This window comes from Quercus suber, unplaced genomic scaffold, assembly GCF_002906115.3.
Source record: "Quercus suber isolate HL8 unplaced genomic scaffold, Cork oak 2.0 scaffold_204, whole genome shotgun sequence".
Lineage (NCBI taxonomy): Eukaryota > Viridiplantae > Streptophyta > Magnoliopsida > Fagales > Fagaceae > Quercus > Quercus suber.
In genome coordinates, this window is record NW_027069662.1 from 515650 (window position 1) to 527750 (window position 12101).

The 12101-nt window shown below is 31.2% G+C and overlaps 1 long non-coding RNA gene across 1 annotated transcript; it reads left to right on the forward strand.

Moving 5' to 3' along the window:
• Window positions 1-2169: 2169 nt before the first annotated feature.
• LOC111992322 (uncharacterized) lies at window positions 2170-10555 on the forward strand. The gene is made up of 3 exons (XR_002880831.2): window positions 2170-2322; window positions 3709-3770; window positions 10295-10555. It is a non-coding gene; the product is annotated as an uncharacterized LOC111992322 (long non-coding RNA).
• Window positions 10556-12101: the final 1546 nt, after the last annotated feature.

Below are 12101 nucleotides of genomic sequence, written 5' to 3' on the forward strand. Positions count from 1 at the left end.
CCCACCAAAATCCACTTTCCTTACCTTTTCTTGTCTACACCAAAAGGTTCAACCCTTATTCTTCTTTCCCTATTCCTTTTTCTTGGTTCTTGTTTATTTCTTCTTCCTTTGCTCTTACACAGTAGCACCTCTCTCTCACTCTCTCACTGAAAATCATAGACATCTCTCTCTAAGGAAGAAATTAAAAGATTAGCCCTAAGATTTCAGCTTCAAAGTTTGTGGGTAAGTAAATAAAAACCTTATCTTATTATGGACATTTTAATGGTGGAATGGTTTGCTTTATTTTCACCTCTATGTTCTCTGATCTTTTTTTTTTGAGAAGCTATGTTCTCTAATCTGATTGTTAGAAGCTGAAATTTGTGATTTGTGAAATTAGGAAATTATGAATTTGCGAGTCTATATATATATATATGTGTGTGTGTTGTTTTAAGAAGCTTTGCAACTGTGTTGATGGTTTGTTGAAGATAGATTAGGGTTTTTACTAATTAATGACTGTACATGATTAAGGAAGTAAGAAAAAGTTAGGATGAGTACTTTTGATGTTACTGCTGCGATTTTGTTGAATTTAATTTTGCTATAAATGGTTAAATGACTATAGGTAAGTGTTTTCTAACATGTCTAATGAGTGTATAAAAATCTTCATATGATAATAAGGCAATTTGCAATCATTTTATAATTTTACAAGAAAATGTTGCAGAGCTGTTACTGTGACAGATTCTCTGTTTACGCATGATAAATTATGTATTAAATTGTATATAGTGAATTATGATGCTAGGAGTAGTTCTTATGAATGATAAGACACATATGGATGTAATGAAATTGGTCTCACAGCATTTGGATCAATATAAAAATAATGATTTAATTTCAAAGTTACATGAAATTTTGTCAGGACAGATTTGAGTATATTGTCTTGTATGATTTTTAATAAATCATGGATTTATGCTTTGACTTTGGAATTGATACGGTACTTACTAGACATCCGGAGGAGTGGCTCTGTAAAATTTCATGAGAATTGGATGTGTTTAGATAGCTCTTTTGTATTTTACAAATGAGGCATATGCTGCTGAAATGAGTAATAAACAGTAAATGATAACTCCGACTTTGAGGATTTAATTCTAAAGTTAGGATGAATGTTTTGAGTTATAAATTAATATGCTTATCATTTAGTAGGTCTATATCATAGATAAATTTTGTATAACTTGGTTCAAGTTTTAGTCCTATAAAGGAGGGGTTCTATGCATTCTACTGCTTTTTCATGTTGCTATCTTGTTCAACATGTTGTATGCCGTCATATGAGCGTATGTGGTTACATGACCATGCTTAAAGGATTTTATATTTATGCATGCATTATTGCCCTAATCTCAAAGCACCTTTTAATATGAAGTTGGCTCCTATGGAGATATGATATAGATATGAAAATGATAGTTTTTCTTTAGTTTGGTACATCATCTGTTGATGAGTGCATAATATGTTTGTGAGAACCTCGTTAAGATGGGATTATGATTTCCTTGGTTCTAAGATATAGGTTTTGAGATGAATGTGTAAGTTTATGATAAGGAATAATTGAAAGTAATAAGCTTTAATATTTGGTTTAGGAGTTACCAGTACCCGAGTCTAAGCTCCTTTGACTTTAAATTCTCGGTTCCTCTGCGTTCAGGTAAGGGATAAGTTGTATGAGTATTTAGTAAGTCATAAGGTTATTTTAAAGTATATTATGGATTAAAAGGTTTTTGATTAGAGGTATGACATATAATCATATTTAAGACAAAGATATGTTCATGAGCTTTCGAAACCTTATGCATATGATTTAAGCATATTGATGCCATTACTAATTTTCATGAACATGATGTTTAAAGAAAAGAATGGAAATGCTATTATTATGAATTGTTATGCAAAATAAGAAATTTTGGTATGATGTATAAGTATTAAATGTTTTCTGGTTATGTCCTCTGATGATCTGAACTCTGCCAGTAGGGGTTTAATTACTAACTTTCCATGGAAAATATTATCTGATTAGCCATTAAAAGTGGGACTGNGGAGTAAATTTTTAAAAGTGTAAATGTTGACTCACCAACCCTTTTCCTTAGCATTACACGTGCCCCACCCAAAATCCACTTTCCTTACCTTTTCTTGTCTACACCAAAAGGTTCAACCCTTATTCTTCTTTCCCTATTCCTTTTTCTTGGTTCTTGTTTATTTCTTCTTCCTTTGCTCTTACACAGTAGCACCTCTCTCTCACTCTCTCACTGAAAATCATAGACATCTCTCTCTAAGGAAGAAATTAAAAGATTAGCCCTAAGATTTCAGCTTCAAAGTTTGTGGGTAAGTAAATAAAAACCTTATCTTATTATGGACATTTTAATGGTGGAATGGTTTGCTTTATTTTCACCTCTATGTTCTCTGATCTTTTTTTTTTTTGAGAAGCTATGTTCTCTAATCTGATTGTTAGAAGCTGAAATTTGTGATTTGTGAAATTAGGAAATTATGAATTTGCGAGTCTATATATATATATATATATATATATATATATATGTTGTTTTAAGAAGCTTTGCAACTGTGTTGATGGTTTGTTGAAGATAGATTAGGGTTTTTACTAATTAATGATTGTACATGATTAAGGAAGTAAGAAAAAGTTAGGATGAGTACTTTTGATGTTACTGCTGGGATTTTGTTGTATTTAATTTTGCTATAAATGGTTAAATGACTGTAGGTAAGTGTTTTCTAACATGTCTAATGAGTGTATAAAAATCTTCATATGATAATAAGGCAATTTGCAATCATTTTATAATTTTACAAGAAAATGTTGCAGAGCTGTTACTGTGACAGATTCTCTGTTTATGCATGATAAATTATGTATTAAATTGTATATAGTGAATTATGATGCTAGGAGTAGTTCTTATGAATGATAAGACACATATGGATGTAATGAAATTGGTCTCACAGCATTTGGATCAATATAAAAATAATGATTTAATTTCAAAGTTACATGAAATTTTGTCAGGACAGATTTGAGTATATTGTCTTGTATGATTTTTAATAAATCATGGATTTATGCTTTGACTTTGGAATTGATACGGTACTTACTAGACATCCGGAGGAGTGGCTCTATAAAATTTCATGAGAATTGGATGTGTTTAGATAGCTCTTTTGTATTTTACAAATGAGGCATATGCTGCTGAAATGAGCAATAAACAGTAAATGATAACTCCGACTTTGAGGATTTAATTCTAAAGTTAGGATGAATGTTTTGAGTTATAAATTAATAGGCTTATCATTTAGTAGGTCTATATCATAGATAAATTTTGTATAACTTGTTTCAAGTTTTAGTCCTATAAAGGAGGGGTTCTATGCCATTCTACTGCTTTTTCATGTTGCTATCTTGTTCAACATGTTGTATGCCGTCATATGAGCGTATGTGGTTACATGACCATGCTTAAAGGATTTTATATTTATGCATGCATTATTGCCCTAATCTCAAAGCACCTTTTAATATGAAGTTGGCTCCTATGGAGATATGATATAGATATGAAAATGATATTTTTTCTTTAGTTTGGTACATCATCTGTTGATGAGTGCATAATATGTTTGTGAGAACCTCGTTAAGATGGGATTATGATTTCCTTGGTTCTAAGATATAGGTTTTGAGATGAATGTGTAAGTTTATGATAAGGAATAATTGAAAGTAATAAGCTTTAATATTTGGTTTAGGAGTTACCAGTACCCGAGTCTAAGCTCCTTTGACTTTAAATTCTCGGTTCCTCTGCGTTCAGGTAAGGGATAAGTTATATGAGTATTTAGTAAGTCATGAGGTTATTTTAAAGTATATTATGGATTAAAAGGTTTTTGATTAGAGGTATGACATATAATCATATTTAAGACAAAGATATGTTCGTGAGCTTTCGAAACCTTATGCATATGATTTAAGCATATTGATGCCATTACTAATTTTCATGAACATGATGTTTAAAGAAAAGAATGGAAATGCTATTATTATGAATTGTTATGCAAAATAAGAAATTTTGGTATGATGTATAAGTATTAAATGTTTTCTGGTTATGTCCTCTGATGATCTGAACTCTGCCAGTAGGGGTTTAATTACTAACTTTCCATGGAAAATATTATCTGATTAGCCATTAAAAGTGGGACTGGCTCTGCTGTACCCGCCCTTATTGGTAACGGCCAACTTGTGGATGATACCAACCTACCCTCTGTTGGAAATATTTTAGTGAATAAATAAGTTTTGATACAAAAATAATATCCCAAATAATTAGCAAGAACATAAAAAATAAAAAAAAATAAAAAAAGGAATTTAGAACAATCTCACAATACTATAGAATCACGCTGCGAAAGCGTTGTCCTTAAAGGTTGATTCATGCCACCCAAAATAAAACTTGGTGCGATTGGTTCTCTTAGCCAAACAATCTCCCAAGATTAGACTATAGCGTCGACCTTTGTGATGTACGCACTTCCACTCACAAAAGGTTTAAGAACAACCCTCTATTGCCTTTCCTTATAACAAATATTCTTGTAGAAAAATATGTAGGAGAGAAAGATAGTAGAATTGTGTATATCTAAAACACAGAGTAGTAAAAAGACTCTTTAAAAAATATGTTATGATAAGTATTATATAGACTACTTATGAAGATAATAGTCTATAGTTATTGGTTACTAATAACCCTTTAAAGCCCAACGTCTATATTATCAATTATTGCCTAACGGCTATTTTTCTCATAATTGCTCAACGGCTATTTTACTCATAAATTTCCAACAGATAGAAAATAAATAAGAATAAAAGTGTTTGGAACACACCCACACCAAAATCCCCCACATGTTACAAACACAAAATAGGAAAGACACGTAACTAAAAAAAGCATGCATCAATATGGTACCAGAAGGTTTTAACCATACGTAGGATAAATAAGTAGGAACTAAAAGATAGTGGTGGAGTTAAAACTCTTTTAACCAAGTTATTAGTAAACCAAACTTATCACCAACATAAATTTCTTTATCAAGATTGTTCTTAAGCGAGTTGGCGCCTTATCCAGGCCATGTGCCATTGGGTTTCATGAGAGCTCTAGAGACCTACTCAAAAAGTCTCATAGGAAGCGGCACAACTTCCACTCACACATATGTGGCATCCATCAGGAGTGCGTGCAGAACACTCCATCCCAACAAGTAGGGAGTATGGATCCATTAAGAACCTAAAGCCTAACCTCTAACAATTTGCAACTTAATCGGTGGCGTCCATCAAGAGTGCGTGCAGATACACCCTATCTCAACAAGTAGGGATATGGATCCATTAAAAGCCTAAGCTCATCCTCACCAAATTTTGCAACTTAACACTGTCTCACACCATAGGGATGGACTCATCACTAATCTCCTTAACAAGATAGCGGAAAACATATGATAAATGACAGTGCCCACATATGGACCACTAATGACCTCTACCCATTTAACCTCTTGCGTGGAATCACCCATCATAGAGAGGTTGGGCATTAGTCACAATGTCGCAACTTGGGTATCAATCCAATCCCCCTAGATGTCTCACTTACCAGCCTCATTGCTAGTGGTTTGGTCAAAGGATCGACCAAGTTCCTTTCAGACCTTACAAAGTCCAATTACATAACATCATTATTAATAAGCTGTCTCAGCCTCAATTGGATATGTTGACTTTTCCCATTTCACAAAGTCCAATGCTATAACATCATTATTAATAAGTTGTCTTAGCCTCAATTGGATATGTCAAATTTTCCATTTATAAACTTTGCTCTTAACATAGATTATGGCAGTCTGGCAATCACAAGGAAAGCAAATAGAGACAATAGAGTTAGTAAAATGAGGCATATCAATTAATATACTCCTAAGCCATACAGCTCCGAACCTAGCCTTCTCTAAGGCCACTAACTCTGTTTTCATATTAGATCTCACTATGTAAGTCTTCTTAGTTGACTTCCAAGAGACAACCCCTCCAACTAGTGTAAACACATATCCGCTAGTGGGCTTCACCTCATTTGTATCAGAGATCTAGTTAGCATCACAATATCCTTCTAAAACAATATGATAGCCACAATATGACAAACCAAAATCAAAAGTCCCCTTTAAATATCTCAATAATTTAGATATTGTATCACAATGCTCAATACTAGGATTATGAGTGTTTCTACTCAATCTACTAACATCATATGCAATATCAGGACAAGTACAATTTGTCAAAACATTAAACTACCAATAATTTGTGCATATTTATCTTGTGAAACACTGTTACCACAATTTTTTACCAAGTGCACCTTTAAGTCATATATAATAGACATAGATCACATATCAAAGTGTTTATTTTTCTTTTTATTTTTTTTTCCACATAATGAGATTGTGATAGTACACTGCAATCATTATCCCTAAGGATCTTGATGCCTAAAATAATATTTGCCTCAACCAAAATTTTCATATCAAATTTAGAGGCAATAAAACATTTAGTATCATGCACAACATTATGGCTAGTTCCAAATATAAGTAAGTCATCAACATATAAACGAATAATGACACCTTCATTATTATTTAACTTATTATATAACCGTAAGTCACACGTCCATGTGTAAGCGTCATATATCAAAATTTTCATGTCATTGTATAGGTGCTTGTTTTAATCCATACAAGGATTTAACCAATTTACAAACTTTACGTCATTGTCTAAGGACAACACAACCCTCGGGTTGCTCCATATAATATATATATATATATATTTTCTAATTCACTTATTAGAAAAACAGTTTTAACATCCATATGATGTATAATTGGTTTGTAAATAGATACAATGACAAACAACATTCTTATAGATGCAATTCTAATAATCGAAAAATAAGTATAAAATAATCAACATGATATTTTTGGTTATACCCTTTAGCTACCGAGCATGCCTTATACTTATTTGTGATCCCATTCAGTTATAATTTTCTTTTAGAAACCCACTTGCAACCATACAATTGCAACCATACAATTTTGTTTTAAACACCCACTTACAACTAATAGGCTTAACCTTAGGTGGAAGCTCAACCCATTCCAAGTATGATTAGACATAATTTAATAATTTGTTAAAAGCTTCCAACAATAATGGTGCATCAACAAATTTAATTGCATAATAACTTACATGTTCATCTTCAACAATATAGGTAAGAAAATTGTTATCATAACTCTTGTTCTCCCTAGCTTGCTTACTTCTTCTCAATTCTTGCACATCACAACAAGATCATTAAAAGTATCAATAGCTTCATAAAACATATTTCCTTATTTTTTCAAAGGAAACTCATACTTAAAAAAATATTTTTAAGATTCAACAATAGTATTAAATTCTAAATACATCACTATTGATCAAAATAATTTTATATCATGAATTATAACAAACATAACCAATAAACACACAATCACATATCTAAGAATCAAGTTTTCTCCTTATAGGTTCATGTAGCATGACCTTAGGCAAGTACCCCCACACTTTGAGGTATTCTCTTTTTAGATTTGTGTAACATTTTAGCCAACCACCCCCCAATTCGAGGTATACCAAGTTAGGCTTATGCCATTCTCAACTTCATTTTTTATATTTTATAAAAATTTCCAATACTTTATCTTTGGTTCCTAATACACAAAGTTAAATAAATATAGAATGGTCATCAACAAAAATTGCATAAAATCTTTTACCATCTTTAGTCATTGTGTGTTTTAAATCATCCAAATTATTATGTACCAAACTAAGGAGTTTGGTTACTCTTGTTATGGGTTTGCAAGGTCTTTTTGTTTCAAATTCATAAAAACCTATCCACCATCTCAAAACAACACATATAGCCAATAAAAATATATGTATATATATATATATATAAATTTTTTTTTTTCAAAAAAATACTAGTTGGATCATTTTTTATTTTATTTTTAATATATATAAAGAAAATTTTAATTATTTTTCCATAATTTCTCATTTCATATATTTGTGTCAAGAGATGTAGAAATAATAGCTTTTGTATATTAAGCCAGTAGCCTCTAACTACTAGAAACCACTCTTAGGAACGTCCAAAATTTTACAAGAATAAGACACTTAATATTTTGTAACATTTGACATCATTATACCACAATTGTATAATAAAAACATTTAATCATCCACAATTTCTTTTTCACATGACCATAAATGATTGCTTGAATACTTTAGCAAGGAAAATAAAATTTAATTAAATTATAGCATCATTGTATCTTCATTATACAAAAGGAGTACCAAGTTGATATGGCACTATTGATTCCACTTAATAATAGGAATGCCCTCACCATAAGTCTACACCATTTTTTTTTTTTCTTCTCTTTAGAATTCTACCAAAAATTAAAATTTTACCTCATTTCTCATAAAAATTATTGCTAACATTTTTCTTTTGAATGCCAAAAAACATTTCTCAAAACACATACGTTTTTCTTCAATCTCATGTTCCTCAGATTTTAATAGACATAAAACAATTTCACAAAATACAATACACATATAGTATCACATAATTGCAAATGCAATAAGTTGATATCCACATATCAAGACAACGTTATTATTCACATATTTATTTAGATTAGAGAATCAAAATCACATTTGGATGGACATCATTTATTTTTTCTACTAAAATATTAGTCCACCAAATTGTTTAGATAAACCAGATATCAAAATAAACTCCACAAAAGATATAAGTGATTATATCTAAGAATATAACTACTAGCATTTTTTCTTTATAAACATAATATCATATCACAATATAAAATTTCATGATCAATAACTCGTTTATCCATTTTGAAGCAAGAGATCAACCTTTAAGATTGTTGGAAATATTTTAGTGAATAAACAAGTTTTGATACAAAAATAATATCCCAAATAATTAGCAAGAACATAAAATAAAAAAGGAATTTAGAACAATCTCACAACGCTATAAAATCACGCCGCAAAAGTGTTGTCCTTAAAGGTTGATTCGTGCCACCCAAAGTAAAACTTGGTGTGATTGGTTCTCTTGGTCAAACAACTCCCCAGGATTAAACTATAGCATCGACCTTTGTAATGTACGCATTTCCACTCACAAAAGGTTTAAGAACAACCCTTTATTGCCTTTCCTTATAACAAATATTCTTGTAGAAAAATATGTGGGAGAGAAAGATAGCAGAATTGTGTATATCTAAAACATAGAATAGTAAAAAGACTCTTTAAAAAAATGTGTTATGATGAGTATTATATAGGATACTTATGAAGATAATAGTCTATAGTTATTGGTTACTAATAATCCTTAAAAGTCCAACAGTTATATTATCAATTATTGTCTAATGATTATTTTTCTCATAATTGCCCAACGGCTATTTTACTCATAAATTTCCAACGGCTAAAAAATAAATAAAAATAAAAGTGTTTGGAACACACACAAACACCAACACCCCCATAGTTGAAGACATGTATTATGATGTGATCTCGAGAATACCAAGCATTGAGGGGAATGCTAGATGCCTAGCACAGTGGTGCTAGAAGCCTCCCAAATAAGTACAGACTTATCAAATATGGACTAACCAATACGCTACTTATGAACAGCTATACTATGTTATTAATCATGAGAGAATGATTTTGTTTAAATGTATTGTGAAAAGTTAAAAGCTCTCATGGAAAGAAAAAGTTTCTGATGAAAAGAAAAGCTGTTCTGTAAAAATAAAAGTTTCTGAAGTTTTAGTGTTCTATAAAGATAAAACTTCTGATGAAAGTAAAGTTTAAGTTAAAAAGTTATCAGATAACTGTTCTTTATGAAACGCTAAGTTTTATGATAATGAAAGTTATAATATTTTACGGAAAGAAGTTTATGAAGAAAAGTTTCTTATTCGTCAAGATGTTTTTAGTTTAAGACAAAGTTACCAATTATCTGACTTAAGTTAAAATGATTATTTTGTAATGAGAATATATATATAGGTATATATATATATATATGTATGTATGTATGTATGTATGTACCTTTGTATATGATATTAAACAATCAATATTATATTTGGTGACTTTGTACGAAATGAAAGAAATTCAATCCGAAAGGTTTTGGTAATATTATTCTGATAAGAAAAAAGAGAATAATTATTTTCCTATGAAGAGCGTATAAGTTATTATTATAAATAGTATAAAATACTATGCATGAAAATATGTTCTCCTATCTGAATATTTATAAAATGAAATGATTTGATTTACATGAATTCTTATTAAGTTCTTATGTATCTTACCCTTACTGCGCTATATAGCTCACCCCTTCCACTCTTTCAGTCAACAGGTTTTATTTTAGAGCAGATGAAGCCTTAGTTGAGTTTTGGAAAGAGCTAGTTTTAATTTTAATGTATAGATTCCAAATTAGCAATTTAATATTTAGCTTTGTAGTTTTGTGTATTTTAGGATTTAATGAAAGTTGCGTACCTTAAAGCATTAAGACATGTATTATTTGGAATTTAGAATTTGAGTAACTAGTGGATTATGTTATTCTTTGAGTACAATATAGATGCTCTGAATGTCAAGTGAAAAATTATATCATTTAAGTAAAAAAAAAAAAAAAAAAAAAAAAAAAAAAAAAGGGAAGTTTTTTTTTTTTTTTTTTTTTTAATTTTTATCTCCTCTAAAGATCAACTTGTAGATATTTTCACCAAGTCATATCCTAAGGGACGCCTTCGTGCTTTGGTTAACAACCCCAAGTTGATCTCACACCTACCTTGAGTTTAAGGGAGGCTGTTAACATGTAATGGGCTGTGGGCCTTAGGCTCACCTTGTTTACTTGTATAACACACATAATTGTACTACACACATGCTTGTACCATACACTCTGCTTCTTATATAAAGACACTCATGTATATTTTATTTTCTGAGAAATACAATACTATTCATTTAGTATTTCTAACATTGGGCATAAATTGTTAGTTTTGGATTAAAGGTGATTTAGTTGTAAAATTGATAATTGAGGTCTAAATAATTACCTAGGTTGTTAGGTAACATCTTTCGAGATGAAAAATTAATTGGGTGGGTTGAGACATTTTAGATTAAATAAACAAGTAGATGCCATTAAAAATAGGCTACCTCATTGTTTTGTTCACGAAATATAAAGAGTTCATTAATTTTTAAATTTGTAGGGACTAAAATCAATTATTTTAATAATTAAGAATTAAAAGCGCTCAAAGTGTACATTTCAAGTATCAACAGTGTATTTTGGGCGCCCCTTTTTTTCCTCATGGATTCATGTAAGAGCATTCACACTTGGTTTCTAAAAAATATCATTTTTTACCATCTTACAAGCTACTTCATTATTATACCATACCATTTTACAACACACCCAACATCCCAAACTCTCTTTTTTTGTTTTATCACTTTAATTGAATATATATATATATATATATATATTTACCGTTTCTCATTTTCTCTATCTCTCTTCCTCTTTCTCTAAGCAACTGGCCACCATAACTACTCTCTTATCAATTTCATAATTGCATGGGTTCGATCTGTACCACCAACAGAACCATAATAGCCACCAACAACAACCACAACAAACCACCACCACCACCACCACCACAACCACTTTATTTTTATATTAATTTCTGTCTCTCTTTCTCTCTCTTCCCCTCACTTTCTTAGCACAACCACACCCACACACAACCCACCACAACCACCATTCACAACCAACCACAATAGCCACCAATAACAACCACAAGAAGCCATCACCACTACAACCACTTTATTTTATATAAATTTTAGTCTCTCTTTCTCTCTCTTCCCCCCTTTCTCTCTTAGCACAGCGACACCCATACACAACCCACCACCACCACCATTCACAACCAACCACCCACCTTATTCATATTAGAAGCCACCAACACCTTATCAGATCAGAACCCACTACCACCCTTACACACACCATTACTGCAAACCCATAACAGCCAACAACTGCCAAAAATCAATCATCGATCGCCATGCCCTACGCCCTAACGCCCATTGTCACACCAAAATAACCAATCCAACACCAATCACTATGCCCAAAGACTGATCTCCACGCCACGCCCAAACGCCTATCTCCGCGCTAAACCTTAAACGCTGA